Here is a 23,511-nt window from a genome sequence, read left to right as displayed (position 1 = left end):
GTGTACCAAGTAAAGTGGCCGCCGAGTGTAAAAAGTGAAGAAAGTGAAGGGGATAGTTAGATTTCAAGTACCACAGTAGCATAGTGGTTAATTTAGGATGTCAGCGTTCAATTCTGATGCCATCTGTAAGGAGTCTGACCGTGTGGGTTCCCTCTGAATGCTCCAGTTTCCTCCCACAGTCCAAAGGCTTACTGGTTAGCAGGCCGATTGGTTTTTGCAAATTTTCCTGCGATGAGGGTAGGGTTAAATAGATGGGTTGCTGGGTGATGTGGGCTTGTTGAGCTAGGTGGGCCTGTTCCGTGCTGTATCTCTAAATAAATAAAGAAATATACGGAGAGTTTGGTGGAATGGGCAGAGGAATCACAGATTAAATTTAGCTCAGAGAAATAAAGGGAAATAACTTTTGTTTGGAAGGAAAGAAAACCTATATAATATAAAGGGCACAATTCTAAAGCCTATCTGGAGAAGAGGCAGCAATTAAAATTTATACAAGATTATGAGAATAGATATACAACATCAGAGAGATCATACACAAACTGTATGAGAAGTTGTTTTGACAAAACTATTCCACAATACCAACACACCATACCATAAAGTCAAAGTAAATTTATAATCAAAGTACCTATACATCGCCATATACTGCCTTGAAATTGATTTTCTTCTTTTAGATGCTTAAAGGAAAATAAACAAATACAAAAGAAATTATGAAAAACTATGCATAAATAAAGACTGACAAACAACCAATGTGCAAACGAAGACAAACTGGGCAAATAATAAATAAGTAAATATCAGTGAGAGCATTAGTCCTTGAAAGTGACTCTGTCGGTGGTGAGTGAAGTCATTCACGCTGGTTCAGCAGCCTGATGGTCATAGGTGGAGTTGCTTCACCAAGTGACGTTACATGTCATTTGTAGCTCTTTGATCGCACTTTGAACATTGATAACCTGCAGCAAGCTAGTACCAATAAATTGGCTTTATGTCATTGCACAGACTGAGATCCCTGGTGATAGGTATTGAATTTCCTTTGTGATTACACAACTAGAAATAAAATGGAGATTGCAATAGCCACAAGATTTTCACCAAAGGCAGGAGCTGTCCTGGAACTAAAGGTCAGATCTGAGTTCTATACTCTTCCTCATTTATGTTGAAGGAATCGTATCATTTAAAAGGAACATACTTACTATTAGTCACCTAGGGATCGTGTCACTTCTGATCTAGGTAATGAGCTATTTTAAAAATAATTAGTTTAATTGGATCATGAGGAGCTCTGAGTGAAGGTCTTTCAAGATAATGCTTCCTGTTCTTGTGCTGTTTTATTGATGGTATCTGAGCAAAGGAAATTTAAAATTAATCAGAATCAGAATCAGGTTTAATATTACTGGTATACGTTGTGAAATTTGTTGTTTTGCAACAGCAGTACATTGCAATACATAATTTTTTTAAAAACTTTAAATTACAATATAAGATAGTACTTTGCAAAAGTATTAGGTATGGGGGGGGTGATTGATAAGTTTGTATCTGAAGGTAGAAGGAGTCAATTTTTGAAAACCTAGCACATTTATTTTTCCTACATTTACACACTTAGTCCAGCGATTGTGGAGCATACGGATCCCTTCTTTGTAGAAGTCGGTGTCTTGGACCTCCAGAAAGTTGTCCACAGCAGGGGTGATTGATAAGTTTGTAGCCTAAGGTAGAAGGAGATATTATTGACTTCAAACTTCCTGCATAATCACTCAAAGAGTTGAACTGCATGTGCATGTAACGAGAGCTGTATAACTCATCTCCTTATCAATCAGCCCTTGTACGTATAGCTAGGGTGCCTAAGACTTTGGCACTGTACTGTAGTAATTTTATGTATTGCACTGTACTGCTGCCAAAAAAAAAATCATGGCATATGTGAGTGATGATAAACCTGATTCTGATCTGGGTCTCTGTTGTAGACTGAGAGTGGGAAGAGGGCCAGGGAGAGGGGAATCATGGTTGGGAAAAGGGAAAGGAGCGGGAAGCTTCAGAAAAACATTCTGTAATGATCAGAAAACCAATTGTTTGGAATCAAATAACCTTGCCTGGTGCCTCAGGACTAGCTGTCTCTGCTCCTGCACCACCCCCTCACCCCTGGTTCCTTCTCTGCTTCCTGTCCCACATCCTTCCCACAGCACTCCACTCTCGCCATTCCCAACATCCGCTGCTCCTGCCGGATTTTCAAACTCGCTTTCACTCCATAGTGGCAAATACAGTACAGTGCAAAAGTCTTAGGCACCCATTTGACTGTCAATTAAAACAAATAATCAATCCTGGTATAAGAATGATAGACATGAGAGAAAAAAGAATACGTCAAACATCTGCAAAGCAAACAGCATTATGAAGGACCCCACACACCCTTCATACAAACTCTTCTCCCTCCTGCCATCTGGCAAAAGGCACCGAAGCATTCGAGCTCTCACGACCAGACTATGTAACAGTTTCTTCCCCCAAGCCATCAAACTCCTCAATACCCAGAGCCTGGACTGACACCAACCTCCTGCCCTCTACTGTACCTATTGTCTTGTTTACTATTTATTGTAACGCCTGCACTGTTTTGTGCACTTTATGCAATATATATATATAGGTGACATTCGTGGCTGTGAAACAATCTCAGGTTCGGGGCCTCCTCCACGGTGGTTGTACGAGTTGACTCTGGGACTGCAGGAAGTGGTTCTGACAGCTCTGAACACCTCTCTCCTCTAACAATTGATTCTGCTCTCCTCAACTGATCAATCAGCCTTCTCCAGACGCGATCAGATGAAATCTCCACAAGTACCCACTTTTGATCACTCCCGTAGTCCCTCGCCAGGGCCAGGACTGCTTGTCCAGGAGTGAGGCATCGAACCTCCTTGTTGTCGGAGCCCTCAGTTGGTCTCAGCCGTTGGTCCTGCATTCTCTTCCTGAGACTGGATGAGATCCAGCCGTGAGCACAGGGGCCGACCCAGGAGCAGCATAGCTGGTGAGTGGTTGGTTGTGGAGTGTGCTGCTTTGCGATATGCAAGAAGGAAATTGGCAAGCTTCTGATTCAGTGTCAGTGTGGTGTGTTCTGCTGACGTTGCTTGCAGTCCATTCTTTAGAGTCTGGACAAACTTTTCCACCAAGCCGTTTGTGACTGGGTGGTATGGCGAATATGTAATATGTTTTGTCATAATTAGGTTTCACAGAGGAACAATCAGTGAACTGCAAATTGTTTTCTAATCCCAGATAAAAATCTCTGGTCTCCTCATTATAGAATGGATATAGAAGCTTTAGAGACGGCGCAGAGGAGATTTACCAGTATGCAATACGGATTAGAGAGCATATTTTATGAGGAAAAAGTTCAAAGGTTCAATCTCATGTCAGAGAAATGTATACAATATACATCCTGAAATGCTTTTTCTTCACAAACATCCATGGAAAGAGAGAAGTGCCCCAAAGAATGAACGATAGATAAACGTAAGAACCCCAAAGTCCCCCCCCAGCTCCCCTCCCTCCCACGCGTAAGCAGCTGCGAGCAACAATACCCCCCCACCCCCACAGGCAAAAAAAATCATTGGCACCACACCGAGCACACAGCGTGAGCAAAGCAATAGCAAAGACACAGACTTGCAGTTACCCCAAAGACTTCACATTCCACCTGGCATTCGACATACCCCGGTTTCTTGCTCTCCCTAATAAGGGAGAAAAAGGTGTCTCCATTTTCCAAGCAAGCAGGGAGACATAACAAACAATTCGCTGGTTTATGATGTTAAAAGTCCGTTACTTCGCTTTTTTCGAGCTCTGTACCCGAAGATCACAAAGATCCCGGGTCTTCAGGCCCACAGCAGATATCCTGACTCCCCCGAAGACACACGGGTCTCCTGCTGTGACACCGATCCTCGTTCCACCCGTCTCCAGAGCCCTGAGATCCTAGGCTTCCACATTCAAGCTGTCAGGCCGAACCCTTGGCGTGCCGAACAACGGCCCAGTCCTGAGACAACTAGAACGGGTCCCATTCCCTCAAAGAACGGAAGTCAGCGTGTAAGTCCAGGTTAGGGTCTTCAAAAGAACCCTGAAAGGGAAAAATAAAGACATTAGAGATGGAAATAGAGCTGTTTCCGAAGATACAAGCAGAGGAGTTGCTGTTTAGCGCCATCTTAACTTTGCTCCACCTTCTGAAAAGTTGAACAAGCTAGGGCTATTCTCTTTGGAATGAAGGAGGATGAGAGATGACTGGGTAGAGGCGTACAAGATGATACGAGGCACAGACAGAGTGGACAACCAGAGACTTTCCCAATGAGTCGAAATGGCTAATACAAGAGAGCATGATGTTAGAGGAAAGTATAGGGGGGGTGTCAGAGTCAGGTTTTTCTTTACACAGACTGGTGGGTGCGTGAAACACACTGTTGGGGTGGTGGTAGAGGCAGATATGTTGGGGATAGTTAACAGACTCTTAGATAGGCATAGGCACATATTCTTGGATGATAGAAAAGTGGAGGACTATGTGGAAGGAAGGGTTAGATTGATCATAGACTAGGTTAAAATGTGGGCCGAAGGGCCTTTCCTGGCTGTAGTCCTCTATGTTTTATGTTTTAATGCAGAGAAATCTGTTTTAGAGTACCGCACCTCCCTGGGGTGAACCTGGAACTTACTCCTTTAAGATAAATTGGTGCCCATATTTGGCTTTTCTTTCTGTACTTACAAAACAATTGAGTGTTCAGAATTTGTGTTGCTTCTCATGTTGCCTTTTCAGTTCTCCAAACTATTTAAAAACTCTTCTGCAATAATTGCAGAATATATTGGTCTGTGTATATCACAGTTTCTTGATTTATGGTTTTCTGCTGATTTGTTTTCTATCTTTGGAGGCTCTCATGAATTGTTTTAGCAACTGGTGATCCCAATATTCCATGTAAGAATGTAAGGTATGGAATGAATGAAAAGCAGAATTAAGATTCATTGGAAGAGCAGATGCCTTGCATGCTGCCTGAATGGAATTTGTATGTTGTCACTGTGACTGTCTCTGTGGGTGCTGCAATTTCTTCCCACATCCCAAAGTCACATGGGTTGGTAGGTTAATTGCCCACTGTATAGTGAATGGATGAGTGAGTGGGTCTTCGGGGTGATGAGAATGTGAGCATATTTTTTTTAAAGGATAAATGTCAGATTAGTCTCAGTTGGTGGTTACTGGTCAGCATGGACTCAGTGGTCTGAAGGGCCTGTTTCCATGTTGTATCTCTCTGGTTTTGTCTTATTTCACTCATTTTCAGAATGACTGAAACTCTTCTCAACGATCTGTGGTTGATTGTCTCTGACTCAGTGTTCTGGAACAGCAGTCCTTGAGAAGAGTCTTAACACATCAACTAGTAAAGATGCATCCATCTTTAAACTGGAGTTCCCACTACACACTCCAGCCATCTTGGCTGGACATGTAGACCTGAGACAGTGTGGAGTCTTTTCTGGTTTCCCTTTGGATCGTCTCAGCAGTGATAGGGAGAGTTTCGTTTTGAGTTAGGGAGAGCATGTCAAGAGGAGTGTCTTCTTATAACATTTTCAGGCATTTTCTTTTGCAAGGGTAAAAAGGACAATCCAGCAGCACGTTCAAGACCAATTATTCTCTTGAATTCAATCTTGTAATTGTGTCCTCCAAGAAACAGAGCTGATCTCTGAATTTGTGCCGCTGCTGTTAGGGAACACCCGTCCGTGGATTGAAGATGGACACTAGCGGTTGATGATCAATAACAAGGATAAACCTTCTCCCATACAAATACTGGTTGAAATGTTTTACACTCCAAACTGGACTCAAGGTCTCTCTGTCAATTTGTGTATAATTTTCTTACTGTTTAGAAAATAGTCTACACCAATGGAGAATATAACAGCATCTGTTAATCATAAGTTGGAACAATTTTACTCATACTGGAAAAAATGGTTTAACTACATAACACCTCATAGGCCTGATTTTATTCTCACAAGTCAATGAATATGTTGTTAAAAAAAGATCATTCCCTACTTTGTACATAGTTTTCTTCTTTCGATTGTTCTTTCTTTCCTCTCCTTTCTATAAGTGTATACCTCAGATAAATATTATGTGGAGATTTGTGACAAATAAGATTATATGATATATCTGTACAGTATCTGAAATACATCTTATGGAAATGTTTGATGATGAAATTCAATAAAAAAAAATTACAAAAAAAAAAGAAAATAGTCTACACCTTCAATCCTTCTACAAAAATGCATGATCATACATTTCCCTATACTGTATTCCATCTGCCACTTCTTTGCCCATTCTCCCAATCTGTCCAAATCCTTCTGCAGACACTGTTTCCTCAACACCACCTGCCCCTCCACCTATGTTTGCATCATCCACAACCGTAGCCTCAAAACCATCACTTGTTTCAGTTACAGTACATGTGATGGACAAATTGTTTAGTTGGAAAAGTCAGAATTACTGTTCAAGCTCCCTCCAAGGACTACCCATGAGCTCATTCCATTTCCTCAGTATGACGCCAGATGCTGCTACTTTAGGTCAGGGTTTCTTCGTCAGACATAGGAGCAGAATTAGGAAATTTGGCCCAGTAGGTCTGCTCCGCGGTTTCACCATCTTTGGAGTGAGAGCAAGTTGCTTGAAGTTGCAGGATTAAGTTTTGAATCCAGATGCCCCAGACAGACAATGTGGTGCTATTGCTCCAGCATATACTGGACCTCAGTCTAATAGTGAAGAAGCTCGCAGATGGATGCATCAGACTGGGAGTGGGATGGAAAATTTAAGGGACCTGGCATCAGGAAGCTGATGTTTGCCCCTGCGGTCTTGAAAGTAGGTGTTCCATGACACGATCTTCCAAACTGCATGTTTTCTCCAGCGGAGGGGTGATCACTAATTGCCCATCACTTTAATTCCTCATCTCATTCAAGCCCCAATCTATTGATCTGTGTCAGCAGCCCTCTTACAGTGAATCTGTCTAGATTCTACCACACCAGGGAACTTGATTTTTCGTATGTATCAGTTACCGTTTGCAACATTATCTCAGCTTATTTTCTTTTTTTTCATTTCATTCTTTTTTTCCCTCTCTGAGAGTGGAGGATGTGCCTCCCCTGTATTATGTACCCTGGTCAACGTATGATCTCAAAGGTGAAGTGGAAACAGATAGAGAGGAAAATAAGGCAAGCTGCCATGAAGAGATTAAAGCTAAAGACATTGGGAGACTAAGATGTTATTTCACGAGTCATGATATCTATTTAAGTTGTGACATTTCAGGAATAGGAGGAGCAGACTGTAAATTATAATTTAGACCGCATACCACTAACAACCACACTATCCCCATTTTAATGTCAACACAGGCTCAAGATTATTGTTTAGTTACATCCTACTCAAGGATAGCTAATCCTAGAAAACTATTGCCTCAGTGGGGTGACATTATCTTTAGGTCAGTGGTTGATGACAGGAAGAAGTCTCAAAAACAAGTGGAAGGAAGCAGCTATCTCTGAAATAAAAAAAAACAAAAATGCAGATGTTGGAGATATGAAATAAAACAAACCACGTCAGAAACATTCAGCAGGTCAGGCAATGTCTTTGGAAAGAAAATGTTTCGGTCCCTTGTTTCAGATTACCACTATTATTGAATTAGCTGGTTATAGACCTTGGCATGCACATTACATAATATTGTGATATAATAATCATAGTCATATTGATCTGCCTTGACTTCAAGGCTTTTGCAGCACAAGTCCTATTAACCCTCCTTTTAGCAATTGTGATGAACTAAATGTCTCTCACATATTCTAGAAATGGCCCTGTAGCACTTTCCAGAGCTTCCTTCTGAAAGCGCTATAAGGCTATTGTACAAAAACTTCACACCAACTTGAAAGTTTCTTCCCCAAGGCAGTTAATCTGCTCAAACAATCTAGTTAACCCCCCCGCCCCACTATTTATTACCTCTGTCACTGCACTGCACTCTAAACACTTTAAATCTCTTTTAATAAATATCTTAAATACATGCTGATATTAATGCATTTTTTAAATTTCAACCTGTACTTTAGCTTTTAACTTAATTTTCTATAATTCTTTATTCGTTATAATTGTTGAATGCTGTTGTTATTTTTAGATTATGAAGATACGCAGTCCTCTTTTATTGTCATTTGGTAATGCATGCATTAAGAAATGATACAAAGTTTCCTCCAGTGTGATATCACAAAACACAGGACAGACCAAGACTGAAAAAACTAACAAAACCACGTAATTATAACATATAGTTACAACAGTGCAACAATACCATAACTTGATGAAGAATTCCATGAGCACAGTAAAAAGTTCAAAGTCTCTCAAATGTCCCACATCTCACGCAGATGGGAGAAGGAAGAAAAACTCTCCCTGCCATGCCCGACCACAGTCCGACTCTGAGTCATCCGAAAACTTCGAGCCTCCGATCAGCTCTCCGACCCTGAGTATTGAGCGCCATCTCTGTCTGAACGATTCGACCTCAATCTCGGTTGCCAACAACAGGCAAAGCCGGGGATTTTGAGGCCTTCCCTCCGGAAGATTCCCGACCGCGCAGTAACAACAGCAGCGAACTGGCGTTTCAGAAATTTCTCCAGATGTTCCTCTGTGCTTTCACGTCTGTCTCCAACAAATCAGAATTGTCCACGGCCCTTATTTAACGGATACAATATCATTTTTCACTGGAGGGCTGCACACGGCACGCTGCTCTCTCTCCTCCTGCCTCTGCATCCTATTGTATGTCCATAAGATGATTCCTTAAGAGGTTCACAAGGATGATTCCGGGAATGATAGGGTCATCATATGAGGAATGTTTGATGGCTCTGGGTCTGTGCTCGCTGGAATTTAGAGGAATGATGGGAGATCTCATTGAAACCTTTCAAGTGTTGAAAGGCCTAGACAGAGGAGATGTGCAAAGAATGTTTCCCATGGTGGCAGAGTCTAGGAAAAGACGGTACAGCCTTGGGATAGAGGGACACCCATTTAAAACAGAGATGCAGAGAAAGTTCTTCAACCAGAGAGTGGTGAATTTGTGGAATTTATTACCACAGGCAGCTGTGGAAGCCAGGTTGTTGGGTGTATTTAAGGCAGAGCTTGATAGGTCCTTGATTGGACACGGCATCAAATGTTACAGAGAGAAGGCCAGGGAGTGGGGCTGAGGAGGGGAAAAGAGAATCAGCCATGATTGAAAGGTGAAGCAGACTCAACAGGCCAAATGGCCTAATTCTGCTCCTATGTCTTATGGTCTAAGGCAGTGGTCCCCAACCACCAGACCGCGGACTGGTACCGGGCTGCAAAGCATGTGCCACCAGGCCGCGAGGAAACGATATGAGTCAGCTGCACCTTTCCTCATTCCCTGTCACGCACTGTTGAACTTGAACATAGGGTTGCCAACTGTCCCGTATTTGCCAGGACATCCTGTATATTGGGCTAAATTGGTTTGTCCCATACGGGAGTGCCCTTGTCCCGTATTTCCCCCGCTAAGGTAGAGCGTTCCTATGAAACCTTTTGTGCCAAAATGGCATAAAGCAAAGAAGCAATTACCATTAATTTATATGGGAAAGATTTTTGAGCGTTCTCAGACAAAATAACCTACCAAATCATACCAAATAACACATAAAACCTAAAATAACTCTAACATATAGTAAAAGCATTAATGATATGATAAATACACAGCCTATATAAAGTAGAAATAATGTATGTACAGTGTAGTCGGGAAGATTAAGCCAAAACCGATTTGTGGAAAAAAAATCGGCACGTACGTGCATGCGCACACCACATATGCACACATCACGCATGCACATACAGGTGCCTGTGCAAGGCTTCATGGTCATGGTAGTCTTTCTCGGGGTAAGCACAAGTGTCCTGTCAACACACACAAAAAATGCTAGTGAACGCAGCAGGCCAGGCAGCATCAATAGGAAGAGGTACAGTCGACGTTCTGGGCGGGGACCCTTCATCAGGATTTGACTGCTACTTTTGTCCCTTATTTGGGAGTGAGAAAGTTGGCAACCCTCACTATAAAAGACATGTTGAGGTGAGTTTAACCCTACTTGAACACCACCCCTTGGGTTGGCCGGACCGCAAGAATATTGTCAATATTAAACCGGTCCGCGGTACAAAAAAGTTGGGGACCCCTGGTCTAACAGCATAAGATATGGGAGCAATATTAAGCCATTTGACCCATTGAGTCTGTTCCATCATTTTTTCATAGCTGATTTATTATCCTTCTCCTGCCTTCTCCCAGTAACTATTGACAACCTTACCAATCCAGAATCTATCAGCCTCCACTTTAAATATACCCAATGATTTGGCCTCCGCAGCTGTCTGTGGCAATGAATTCCACAGATCCACCACCCTCTGTCTAAAGGAATTCCTCCTCAGCTCCGATCTAAAGGGAAGTCCTTCTTTTCTATGGCTATGCTCTCTGGTCCTAGACTCCTTCACACCATTTCCGGTAAGATGGTGGTGCACTTGGATGCAGCAGCCTTTCCGAGATCAACAAAAGGCGTTTTTCTCTTTTTTGAAAACCTTTTTTACAATTGCAGGACAATGCTGGACATTAAAACTTCAAGTATTGCAAGTCTACCCATCAGTGAGCTGCTGATTGGTGGAGAAGCTGGACTTGATGTGGACCGTGTTGTTGCCTGCTACAGAAAGGCACTGGAGTTGGTGCATGAAGGTGGTGAGCAGTCTAACAGCGAGTGATTGTCTTGGCTGATTTTCTTGCAATCGCAAGACCCTGTTGGACATTGGTAATGTGAAATACTGCAAGTCCGCTTCACTGGTTTGTTGGCGAGATCAACAGCGGGGTAGCTTCGTGGCCTCAGTTGTAGTGAGGACCAGGCCCCATGCCATGGGCTTACCTGTTGCAGTGGTTCAGGAGGGGATATGCCACAGGTGGTGTAGCGCAGCACCCATACTTGGTCGGGGGCTGGCCCACCCATGGGGGCTGGCCCACCCATTGGTGCTGCGCTACAATACTTGTTCGGTGCAAGACGAACTGGATTGCACGCATGTATATGTTTGTCTGCCGACTGCTGAGAATTGTTTGTTCTTGCCAAAAACACCCATGCATCATCAATTTAAAAGACATGTCACTCAGTGACTTGGGCTATATATATAAATGTGTGTGTGTGTGTGTGTGTGTGAGACTATATGTTTATTGCTATCTTATATGTGCTGTGTATGACCGTTGGTACTGTGTATTGCACCTTGGCCCTGAAGGAACACTGTTTTGTTTGGCTGTATTCGTAGAAATTCATGTATGTTTGAATGATAATTAAACTTGAACTGAAACAGCTTTTAAAAGGCAGAGAGACAAGAAAGATTTAGGATTAATGGGCCCAGATTGGACACTCAACTAATGCTATTTAAAAACTGCTCACTCTAAGCATGGTGCAGTGTCTAACAGCCACACAAGTGCACAGGACTGACGCTGGTTAGAACCTGTTTGGCAACAGCCTCCTGCCCCGAATAAGTAGCACAGTGTCCCAAATAAATGAAGGGAATCCCGGCTATTTTCTCAACTAGTTTTTGCTCTTTAAGCATTGGCCCAAAGAAGCAGTTGCCCTTTTAACCGATGGCCCAATTAGCTGGAATGCACTGGATACAGAGCATGTCACCTCTAACCTCTAAAACCAAGAATTCCAGTCCCTGATTTCCCACCTACAATAAAAGAAAAAACACTTACTCTGTCTACACCCTCATAGCTTAATACACCTCTATGAATCAGCTCTCAGTCTCCAATAGCCCTGCCTATTGCATCATTTCTTAATGCATGCATTACTAAATGACAATAAAAGAAGACTGCGTGTCCTCATAATCTAAAATCTAAAGTCTAATCTAAAAAATGTATGTAACCTCTTTTAACAATTCATCTCCAGAGTCCTGGCATCGTCCCAGCAAATACTTCCTGCACTCTTCCCTTTTTGTAACAGGGTGACTAAAACTGACAGTAAGTTTAGATGGGGTGGAGCTTGTTAGGTGTGTCAGGAAGGTTTCCTGACACAATATGTATATAAGCCAATTAGAGGAGTGGCAGTACTCAATCTGGTATTGGGAAATGAACCTGGTCAGGTGTCAGATCTCTCGGTGGGAGAGTATTTTGGAAGTAGTGACCACAACTTGATCTCCCTTACCGTAGCACTGGAGAGGGATAGAAGCAGAAAATTTAGAAAAATATTAAATTGGGGTGGGGGAAATATGATGCTATTAGAGAGAAACTTGGGAGCAGGTGTTCTCAGGGAAATGCACGGCAGAAACGTGGCAAATATTCAGGAAATATTTGCACGACATTCTGCATAGGTATGTTTCCTTGAGGCAGGGAAAGGATGGTAGGGTAAAAGAACCATAATGTACAAGGTATGTAGAAAATCTAGTTAAGAAGAAAAGAGATGCTTACGAGAGGTTCAAGGATCTAGGCACTGTTAGAGCTCTAGAAAAGCACAAGGGTGGCAAGAAGGAGCTCAAGAATGAAATTAGGAGAGCTAGAAGGGGCCATGAGCAGGATGAAGGAAAACCCCAAGGCTTTCTACAAGTATGTGAAGAGCAAGAGGATGAGCCGTGTGGGAATAGGACCATTCAGGAGTGAGAGTGGAAATATGTGCATGGAGCTGGAGGAGGTAGTAAGAGTACTTAATGAATACTTTGCTTCAGTATTCACCAGTGAAAAAGACCTTGGCAATTGTGGGGATGAATTAAAACAAACTGAAACGCTTGAGTGTATAGACATTAAGAAAGAGGATTTGCTAGATCTTTTGAAAGGTATTAAGTTAGATAAGTCATCAGAACCAGTCAAGATATACCTCAGGCTACTGTGGGAAGCGAGGGAGGAGATTGTTGGGCCTCTGGCGATGATTTTTGCATCATCAATAAGGACTGGAAAAGTACCAGTGGATCAGTAGAGCTACTAGGACTTGATGTTTCAAATCCCTGTGGTAAGTCGGCACTCTCGATGTTGGCAGTGGGCTTGGAGAGGTGACAAGGAGGGAGGGTAGATACATCATCCAGGCCATCAGGTGGGCACCCTCCTTCTTTGACGTTTCATTGATAAGGCCTCTCCGGTAAATGATGCCTGTAATCTGTCAAGTAGGGTGCCGTGAACAATCCTGATTTGATGGAGACAGACATGAGAGAACGGAGGAACATCTGGAGAAACTTCTGAAATGCCTTTTTCGCTGCCGCTGTTACTGTGTGATCCGGAATCTCCGGCGGGGAAGGCCCCGAGTCCTCGGCTTTGCTTGTTGCTTGGCGGCCGGGACGGGGTCGAGGCGCTCGGCAGAGATGGTGCTCAGTGCTCGGTGTCGAAGGGCTGGTCGGAGGCTCGAAGTTTTCGGACGGACTCAGAGTCGGCTGTGGTCGGGTGCTTCCAGTGCATCGACAGTTGTCGGTGCCTGGAGGTCTATGGCAGAGAGAGTTTTTCCCTTCTGTCGCCTGCTATCGGAGACTATCGGGAGTCAATCAGAACTTTGAAACTTTTTTTTACCGTTCCCATGGTCTGCTCTTTATCAAATTATGGTATTGCTTTGCACTACTGAAACTGTATGTTATAATTATGTGGTCTTGTCAGTGTTAGTCTTTGGTTCGTCCTTTTTTTAGTGATATCACACTGGAGGAATATAATATAATTTCTTAATGCATGCATGCATTTCTAAATGACAATAAATGAGGACTGAGTGTCCTCATAATCTAATGTCTCCAAAGGGCTCAGCGGTGCTACCTGGCATCCCAGATACACCCCCCTCAGTTCCATACCCTCCCGTCTTCATCTTGCAGCCCAGTTGTTGTCTTTCTTTTTAATCCAAATCCAATTGCTGCTTTCTTCTGCTGCATTTGACAAGGACTTGATTGCTTGTTGGAGGGAGTGACCCCTCACCCCCATCTTCTTCAATAGACTGGTCGTAGATGTAGCAACGAATCCCCTGCATCCCACTTCTACAGGGAAAATCTTGGTCTTCCAGCCATTCTGGGCAGCTTCAGTTGCCAGTTCGGAGTACTTGGTCTTTTTCCTCTCATAAGCTTCTTTGACACCATCTTCCCATGGTACTGTCAATTCCACAACATATGCCAGCTTGGCTGTTGTGGACCAGAGGACCATGTCTGACTAGAGTGTTGTAGCTGCAATGTCTGGGGGAAACACAAGCTTTTTTTCCAAGCCCACGTCCATTTTCCAATCTGGAGCAACCTGCAGAATGCTTACATCTTTTGATGTTATATGGTGCGCTGGAGGTTAGCCTGCTGGTACAAATCGTGTGATGTGGACATTTCCTGCCCATGTTGCCAAGGGTTGGAGGGTTGCAAACACGTTCCCTTGTTCAAGAAAGGGAGTAGAGATAACCTAGGAAATTATAGACCAGTGAGTCTTACTTCAGTGGTGGGCAAGTTGTTGGAGAAGATCCTGAGAGGCAGGATTTATGAGCATTTCAAAATTCATAATCTGATTAGGGATAGTCAGCATGGCTTTGTCAAGGGCAAGTCATGCCTTATGAACCTGATTGAATTCTTTGAGGTTGTTGCAAAACGCATTGATGAAGGTAGAGCAGTGGATGTAGTGTATATGGATTTCAGTAAGGCATTTGATAAGGTTCCCCATGCAAGGCTCATTCAGAAAGTAATGAGGCATGGGATCCAAGGAGATCTTGCTTTGTGGATCCAGAATTGGCTTGACCACAGAAGGCAAAGGGTGGTTATGGATGGTTCATATTCTGTGAGGAGAACGGTGACCAGTGGTGTTCTTCAGGGATCTGTTCTGGGACCCCTCTTCTTTGTGATTTTTATAAATGACCTGGATGAGGAAGTAGAAGGGTGGGTTAATAAGTTTGCTGATGATACAAAGGTTGGGGATGTTGTGGATATTCTGGAGGGTTGTCAGAGGTTACAGCAGGAAATCGATAGGATGTAGAACTGGACTGAGAAGTGGCAGATGGTGTTCAACCCAGATAAGTGTGAAGTGGTTCATTTCTGTAGGTCAAATTTGAAGATAGAATATAATATTAATGTTAAGACTCTTGGCAGTGTGGAGGATCAGTGAGATCTTGGGGTCCATGTCCATAGGACACTCAAAGTTGCTGCATGGGTTGACAGTGTTGTTAAGAAAGCGCATGGTGTGTTGGCCTTCATCAACCATGGGATTGTGTTCAAGAGTCGTGAGGTAACGTTACAGCTATATAAGACCTTAGTTAGACCCCACGGAGTACTGTGTTCTGTTCTGGTCACCTCAATACCAGAAGGATATGGATGCTTTGGAGAGAGTACAGAGGAAATTTACAAGGATGTTGCCTGGATTGGAGGGCGTACCTTATGAGAATAGGTTGAGTGAACATGGCCTTTTCTCCTTGTAATGACAGAGGATGAGAGGTCACCTGATAGAGGTGTATAAGATGATGAGAGGCATTGATTGTGTGGATAGCCAGAGGCTTTTTCCCAGGGCTGAAATGGCTAACATGAGGGGGCATAGTTTTAAGGTGCTTGGAGGTAGGTACAAGGGGGATGTCAGAGGTAAGTCTTTCACACAGAGAGTGGTGGGTGCATGGAATGCATGGCCGGCAAATCTGGTAGAGGCGGGTACAATTGGGTCTTTTAAGAAACTCTTTGATGGGTACGTGGAGCTTAGAAAAACAGGGAAATTCTAGGCAGCTTCTCGAGTAGGTTACATGGTCAGCACAACATTATGGGCCGAAGGGCCTGTAATGTGTTGAAGATTTTCTATGTCCTATCTTCTATGTAATATTCTCTGGCCTCACCAATATCCCTCACAACTGCAACACAACCTTCCAACTTCTACGCTCAGCGCCCCGACTGACAAAAAGCAAGCACACCAAAAGATTCCTTCACTACTGTGTCCACCTGTGACTCTTCATTAAGGGAACCAGGTATCTTTACTGCAAGGTTCCTCTTTATAGGATCAGAAATACCTGCAGGAAGTTGTAAACTCAGTCGGTTTCATCATGGGCACTAGTCTGCCCCGTATCGAGGATACCTTCAAAAGGCAATACCTCAAAAAGGTGGCACCCACCATTAAGGGCACCCATCACCCAGGAGATGCCCTCTTCTCATTGCTACTATCACAGAGGAGGCACAGGAGCCTGAAGCCACACACTCAGTGTTTCAAAAACAGTTATTTCCCCTCTACTGTCAGATTTCTGAATGGACATTGAACCCAGGAACACTACTTCACTATTTTTATTTGGTCTCTTTATTAATTTAATCTTATCATAATTTATACATTTTTTTATTAATTTGTATTGGAATGTACTGCTGAACAAATTTCACAACATATGCCTGTGATATTAAACCTGATTCTGATTTTGTTTTACAACAGCATCTAGGGTCCTTCCATTCAATGTAAAAGTCCGACCTTGATGAGGAGTCAGAGCAGAGTAAATTCCTAGTCCACGGAAAGTTTAAAACAAGTATGCAACAGAGAGAAGAAGTGTCAACTGCAAACTGTGCAGCTCTTGATGGAAACTTACTCAAATTAGTGCATCTGCTGATGACTGGAAATGTTCAAGTTCAAGGTTATTGCCATCTGACTGTTCATATATACAACCACATGAAACGAGGTAGCTCGCAGCTTCAATATGATGAGAAACTGATTTAATACCTTTAGGTCAACGACTCCCCCCAATTAGGACTGGAAAAGTGAGAAGTCAAGTTTGGATGCGGAGAGGGAGAAGGCTGGAGAAAACTGTGTGTGCGTCAGTGATACAGAGCAAACCAAAGTGATCAGGGTACCAATTACTTTAAGGAAACAGCAGTTATGAACTGAAGGGAACAATAGAACAAAGAGGCACGCAAATTGCTGGAGGAAGTCAGCGGGTCATGCAGCAACCCAGGTATCCGGCAGCAGCTCTACTTGTACCACTGTCCCCTCTCTCTGTGTATTTTCTTCACAGTCCAAGAATGACTAAATGATAGAATATAGAACACAGAATCACAGAACGCTACAGCACAGAATCAGGCCCTTCAGTCCATCTTAGTCCATGCTGAACTATTAATCTGCCTAATCCCATCAACCCGCAGCAGGACCATATTCCTCCACACCCTTCCCGTCCATTAAATTTCTCTTTAATGTTGAAATTGAACCCACGTTCACCACTTCCACTAGCAGCTCATTCCACACTCTCACCACCCTCTGAGTGAAGTTGTCCTCCCTCTTGTTCCCCTTAAACATTTCACACTTAACCAATGACCCCTGGTTCTGGTCTCATCCAGCCTGCTTGCATTAACTCTGTCTATAACCTTCATTATTTTCTATACCTTTATCAAATCTCCCCTTATTCTCCTACACTCCAGGGGAAACAAATCCAAACTTTAGGCCATATGATATAGGAGCAGATGTTCTCCATTCCATTATGGCCGCTTTTTTTATCCCTCTCAGTCCCATTCTCCTGCCTTCCCCATAATCTTTTACGTTTTGACTAATCAAGAACTTATCAACTTCCACTTTAAGTATACCCAATGACTTGGCCTTCGCAGGCTTCTGTGGCAATGGTTTCCACAGATCAGCATCAGATTTGTCAATAGCATATGTTGTGAAATTTGATGTTTTGTGGCAACAGTTCATTGCAATTCATAATAATAAAAACTATAAATTACAAGAAGATATATAAATAAATAAGTTGTGCAAAAAAAAAAGATGGAAAAATACTGAGGTAGTGTTCATGATTTCATTGTCCATTCAGAAATCTGATAGCGGAGGGAAAGAAGCTGTTCTTGAAAGGTTGAGTGTGTGTCTTCAGGCTCCTGTACCTCCTCCCCGATAGTAGCAATGAGAATTAGGCATGTCCTGGGCGATGGGGGTCTTTAATGATAGAGGCCTTCTAAAAATGTCCTTGATAGTGGGAAGATATCCATGATGGAGATGGCTGAGTTTACAACTCTCTGCAGCTTTTTCAAATCCTGTGTGCCCCGTCCATACCAGATGGTGATGCAACCAGTTAGAATGTTCGCCATGGTATATCTGTAGAAACTTGTGAGTGTCTTTGGTGACATATCAATTCTCCTCAATCTCCTCATGAACTATAGCCACTGAACTATAATGAACTATAACCTTCTTTGTAATTGCTTCAATATGTTGGGCCCAGGATAGATCCACAGAGACCATGAAACTGTTCATCCTTCCCACTTCAGCTCCCTTGATGAGGACTGGTGTATGTTCCCTCGTCCTCTTCTTCCTGAAGTCCACAATCAATTCTTTGATCTTACTGATACTGAGTGCGAAGTTAATGCTGCAACTCCCCTCAACCAGCTGATCTATCTCACTCCTGTATGCCTTCTCAACACCATCTGATATTCTGCTAACAATAGTTATGTTGTCTGCAAATTTAGATGGCATTTGAGCATTTGATTCACTACCCTCTAGCTAAAGAAATTCCTGCTCCCTCTGGTCCTAGACCCCCACTATAGGACACATCTGCTGCACACCCACTCTATCTAGGACTTCAATATTTGATAGCTTTCATTGAGATCCCCCTCATTCTTCTAAACTCCAGTGAGTACAGGCCCAGAGCCATCAAATGCTCCTCACACATTATCCCTTTCTTTCCTAGCATCATTCTCCTGAACCTCCTCTCGACCCTCTCCAATGATAGTACATCTTGTTTTTAGATAAGCAGCCAAAAACTGCTCACAAGTGTGGTTTGACCAAGGCCTTATTAAGCCTCAACATTACATCCTTGCTTTTATATTCTAGTTCGCTCAAAATGAATGCTAACATTGATTTTGCCTTCCTTACCACCAGCTCAGCCTGCAAGTTCACCTGTACAGAGTCCTGCACAAGGACTTCCGAGTCCTTTCGCACCTCTGATTTTTGAATTTTCCTCCTGTTCAGAAATTGACTATGTCTTTACTCCTTCTACTAAAGTGCATGGCCATACACTTTCCTATACTATATTCCACCTGCCACTTCTTTGCCCCTTCTCCCAATCTGTCCAAGTCCTTCAGCAGACTCTCTGCTTCCTCAAAACTACCTGCCCTTCACCTACCTTTGTATCATCCACAAACTTGGCCACAAAGCCATCGTTGACATAGAACGTAAAGTGAAGCAACCTCAATATCAACCCCCTGAAGAACACTGCTAGTCACTAATGGCCTTCCAGAAAAAGCCCCCTTTATTCCCACTCTTTGCCTCCAGCCAGTCAGCCAATCTTCTATCCATGCCCATATCTTTCCTGTGAAACCTTGGACACTTACCTTGCTCAGCAGCCTCATGTGCAGCACCTTGTCAAGGGCCTTCTGAAAACCCAAGTAATCAATATCCACAATTGGCACATGGCACAGGCAGCGATCCAGAGATTACCACATTGGGCATCCTGCTTTACAGTGTCTTGTCTAACTCTCTATATTCTCTCTTTAGGACCTCTTTCCTTTTTCTACCTATGTCAGAGGTACCAATATTCACCATAACTTCTAGCTGTTCACTCTCTCCTTTTAGAAGGCCATGGACCCAACCTGAGACATCCCTGACTCTGGCACCTGGAAGGTGAAATACCATCCAGACACGAGGAATTCTGCAGATGCTGGAAATTCAAGCAACACACTTAAAAGTTGCTGGTGAACGCAGCAGGCCAGGCAGCATCTCTAGGAAGCGGTACAGTCGACGTTTCGGGCCGAGACCCTTCGTCAGGACTAACTGAAAGAAGAGATAGTAAGAGATTTGAGAGGGGGAGGGGGAGGGGGGAGATCCAAAATGACAGGAGAAGACAGGAGGGGGAGGGATGGAGCCAAGAGCTGGAAGGTTGATTGGCAAAAGGGATATGAGAGGATCATGCGACCGGAGGCCTAGGGAGAAAGAAAGAGGGAGGGGGTAATCCCAGAGGGTGGGCAAGGAGTATAGTGAGAGGGACAGAGGGAGAAAAAGAGAGAGGAAAAAAAAAATAATAATAAATAAATAACGGATGGGGTATGACGGGGAGGTGGGGAATTAACGGAAGTTTGAGAAGTCAATGTTCATGCCATCAGGTTGGAGGCTACCCAGACGGAATATAAGGTGTTTTTTCTCCAACCTGAGTGTGGCTTCATGTTGACAGTAGAGGAGACCGTGGATAGACATATCAGAATGGGAATGGGACGTGGAATTAAAATGTGTGGCCACTGGGAGATCCTGCTTTCTCTGGCGGACAGAGTGTAGATGTTCAGCAAAACAATCTCCCAGCCCGCGTCGGGTCTCGCCAATATATAGAAGGCCACATCGGGAGCACCGGACACAGTATATCACCACAGCCGACTCACAGGTGAAGTGTTGCCTCACCTGGAAGGACTATCTGGGGCCCTGAATGGTGGTGAGGGAGGAAGTGTAAGGGCATGTGTAGCACTTGTTCCGCTTACAAGGATAAGTGCCGGGAGGGAGATCGGTGGGAAGAGAAGGGGGGGGGATGAATGGACAAGGGAGTCGCGTAGAAAGCAGAGAGAGGTGGGGAGGGAAAGATGTGCTTAGTGGTGGGATCCCATTGGAGGTCCTTTTCCCATCTACAGAATCTCCTGTCGGCTCCTCTAACTATAGAATCCCCTATCACTGTTGCATTCTTCAGCCCCAATTTCCCTTCTGAGCCACAGAGAAAGACTCAGTTCCAGAGACCCAGTCTAATAAGCTATTAATGCTGTTATAGATTGAATAACCTGTTCAACCTTTTCCTATAACTCAGATCCTCAAATCATGTCGACATCCTAGCAAAACTTTCCCTGTGCTCTTTCAATCTAATTGGTATCTTTCCTGCAGGTGGGTGAACTGACAATATTCCAAAATTAGGCCTCACCAATGTCTTACACAACTTCAACATAACACTTAGGAATGAAGGGGTTAATGAATGAGGAGTGTTTGATAACTCTGGATCTGTACTCACCGGAGATGAGAAGAATGAGGGGGATCTCGTTGAAACCTATTGAATATTAAAAGGTCCAGAGAGAGTGTTTCTATAGGATGTTTCCTATAGTGGGGGGGGGGTCAAGGAACAGAGGGAACAGCCTAAGAACACAAGAACGTCCTTTTTCAACAGCAATGAGAAGGAATTTCCTTAGCCAGAGGGTAATGTTTCTGTGAAATTCATTGCCACATTGGCTGTGGAGGCCAGCTCATTGGGTATATTTGAAGCAGAGTTCGATATGTTCTTGATTAGCCAGGGAGTCAAAAGTTATGGGGAGAAGGCAGGAGAATGGGGCTGAGAGGAAAATGATGGAATGATGGAGCAGAGCTGATGGGCTGAATGGCCTAATTCTGCTCCTTTGTCTTATGGTCCTCAGACAAATACAGACTAAATGACAATATTGATTGCAATGCAGTGTGAAATAGGCTGTTCCAGCCACATGAGCCATACTGCCCAGCAATCCCTGAGTTAATCTTAGTCTAATCAAGGGGCAAGTTATAATAACCAATTAACCTAACAAATAACAGTACCTTTGGACTGTGGGAGGAAACTGGAGCACCCGGAGGAAACCCATGCAGCCACTGGAGAACTTACGGACAGTGGCGGAAATTGACCCAGGTCACTGGTACCGTAAAACCTTGTGCTAACCACTACACCCCAATATATGTAGCTATTTAATGAGTTTGATATATTTTAAAAAGAAAAATCGAATGTGACCCACATTGAGTGTTTATGAAGATTTACACACTCTGTGCACCATGTGGAGTGACTTTCGACTCATTGTTATGGGTTAATTGTAGACTGCCTTCAATAAAGGAAGTTTGCTTTGGTAGCTTTATCCTTCTTCATCTTAATAAGCAGCAAGTATGAATGGGCCTTAGCCTGTATCCGGGTGGTTGTCACAATACATTTGTATTGCATCAGGCTGTGTTTCTCCTATTGCTGACCATCCTGAGGTTATGAAGTGACCGGGGATACCTGCCGACCACATTGTTCTTCACTCTGGCATGCCTCCGAGCATACATACACAATGCGTGTACACCCCATCAGCTCCCAAGCAAGAAGTTGTAGTGTGGACCCCTCACAGATAGAGCAGAACACCATAGAACAAGGGCCGGTGATCCCTGAGGTTGGCAAGTCCTGGGGTCAGAGGTCTGAGGTCACCGGCCAATCTCGGTATTTGCATAGTTCGTTGATTTTTTTTGCACATTGATTGTTGTCTGTTCTGCTGGGTACAGCCTTTTGCTGATTGTACTGTGTTTCATGCATTTACTGTGATTGCCTGCAAGAAAATGAATCTCAGGGCTGCATATGGTGTCGTAAATGTACTTTGAACTTTGGACTTCGACATGTGCAGAATTTGAGAGACAGTGGCCATCTTTTTGAGGTCACGTTGCTCCATGGGTGTTTCGAGAGTGGGGCTTCAGTAATTGATTGGAGCACAGGTTACCAGAGCGCTGTGAGACCCCACAGCACTCGAGTGGATTCGTCGCTCACCTGCTAGAGATGTAAGGTGGCCGGATGACATGTGATTCCTCAAGCTCCATCAGAGCAATGTGAGAAGCCTTTGTAAGGCACTGGTCAGATCTCATGTGGAGGATTGTCAACAGATTTGGGCCCCATTGTCCAAGGGGACTAGTGTATGAAAGCAAGTCCTCATTTTGAGAGGACTAGGATATGAAAGCAAGGATATGAGTCCTCAGACATGAAGCCTGGAGCAGCCAGAGTAGGCTGCAGCCTCAGCCTCAGTTCATAGTGGAGTCAACGTCACGGAGCGCAGCGCACACCCACAGCCTCAGCATCAGTACCGCGATGAGCACAACCGGCCCCACCCTTGCCTCTGGTCCCAACATCCTGCCTTTTCTATCCATTTGGCCCAGTGTTTAAACGTTCCAAACATTGGGTTCTTCCTTGCTCTAGGACCTAGGCTCTGTCACATCCATACGCTCCGGCCTGGAGCCCAATGCCACGTATTGACTCATACCCAACCTTTCTAAATCGGCCCGGCACTTACATCAATCAAACCTCACCCTCGATTTAGGTGGATGGGCCTTGAATCTGCCTCTCCTCCGGACCATCTTTGTTCCACCCTGCTCGCCCTGACTTTGTCTTGAATATGCCTAGACCTTGACCCAACCTCTCTTCACACCCGCACGCTTCAGCCCTCGACTAGGCCTCGCCCTTGCATGCCTCTCCATTGTTTGTGGTGATCGGTTACCATCGTTATTTTTTGCAGAAGAAGTGTTACTAATAAAGTATTTAGTTGTATTCCTTGTTTTGGTACACCAGTAAGTTGTTGCTCCCCTTCAGCAGTGCCATCTTAAACCGGAAAAAGATACATTCATTGTTTCCCTAACTGCCAATAGCATAATTAGCAGGAAGTAAGCTCAAGTACACACTTGTAGCTGGAAGGGGGGTGTTCTGCAAACTTGCCACCTGATCTGCTGTTGGTTTCTGGAATGTGGAGAAAGGTGTCACTTAACTTCCTGCAGCCACGTCTCATGGCTCAGAATGGGCCGGGGTAGGATGGTGATTCCATGGTGAAAAGGGCAGCATTCATCATCTCATCCCTGCCACCCTCCAGCATCCCTGGCTGCAAGCTGAATTTACAGGGCAGCTAACCACTACACTGCTGCGCTGCCCTGATTTTGATGAAATTCTTATGAAATATTC

General features: G+C 43.9%; 1 long non-coding RNA gene across 1 annotated transcript in view; it reads left to right on the top strand.

Annotated features, from left to right (window-relative positions):
* The first annotated feature begins 991 nt into the window (after positions 1 to 991).
* The window catches only part of LOC134357669 (uncharacterized), a 30,314-nt gene continuing 7,794 nt past the window's right edge, over positions 992 to 23,511 (top strand). The window contains exons 1-3 of the long non-coding RNA XR_010020693.1: positions 992 to 1,109; positions 2,609 to 2,983; positions 16,296 to 16,809. This is a non-coding gene — a long non-coding RNA (uncharacterized LOC134357669). The remainder of the gene's footprint in view (positions 1,110 to 2,608; positions 2,984 to 16,295; positions 16,810 to 23,511) is intronic.

The sequence above is a fragment of the Mobula hypostoma genome, chromosome 17 (assembly GCF_963921235.1).
Source record: "Mobula hypostoma chromosome 17, sMobHyp1.1, whole genome shotgun sequence".
Lineage (NCBI taxonomy): Eukaryota > Metazoa > Chordata > Chondrichthyes > Myliobatiformes > Myliobatidae > Mobula > Mobula hypostoma.
Note: the sequence above shows the minus strand (reverse complement) of the source record. Positions and strands in the feature narration are given on the sequence as shown.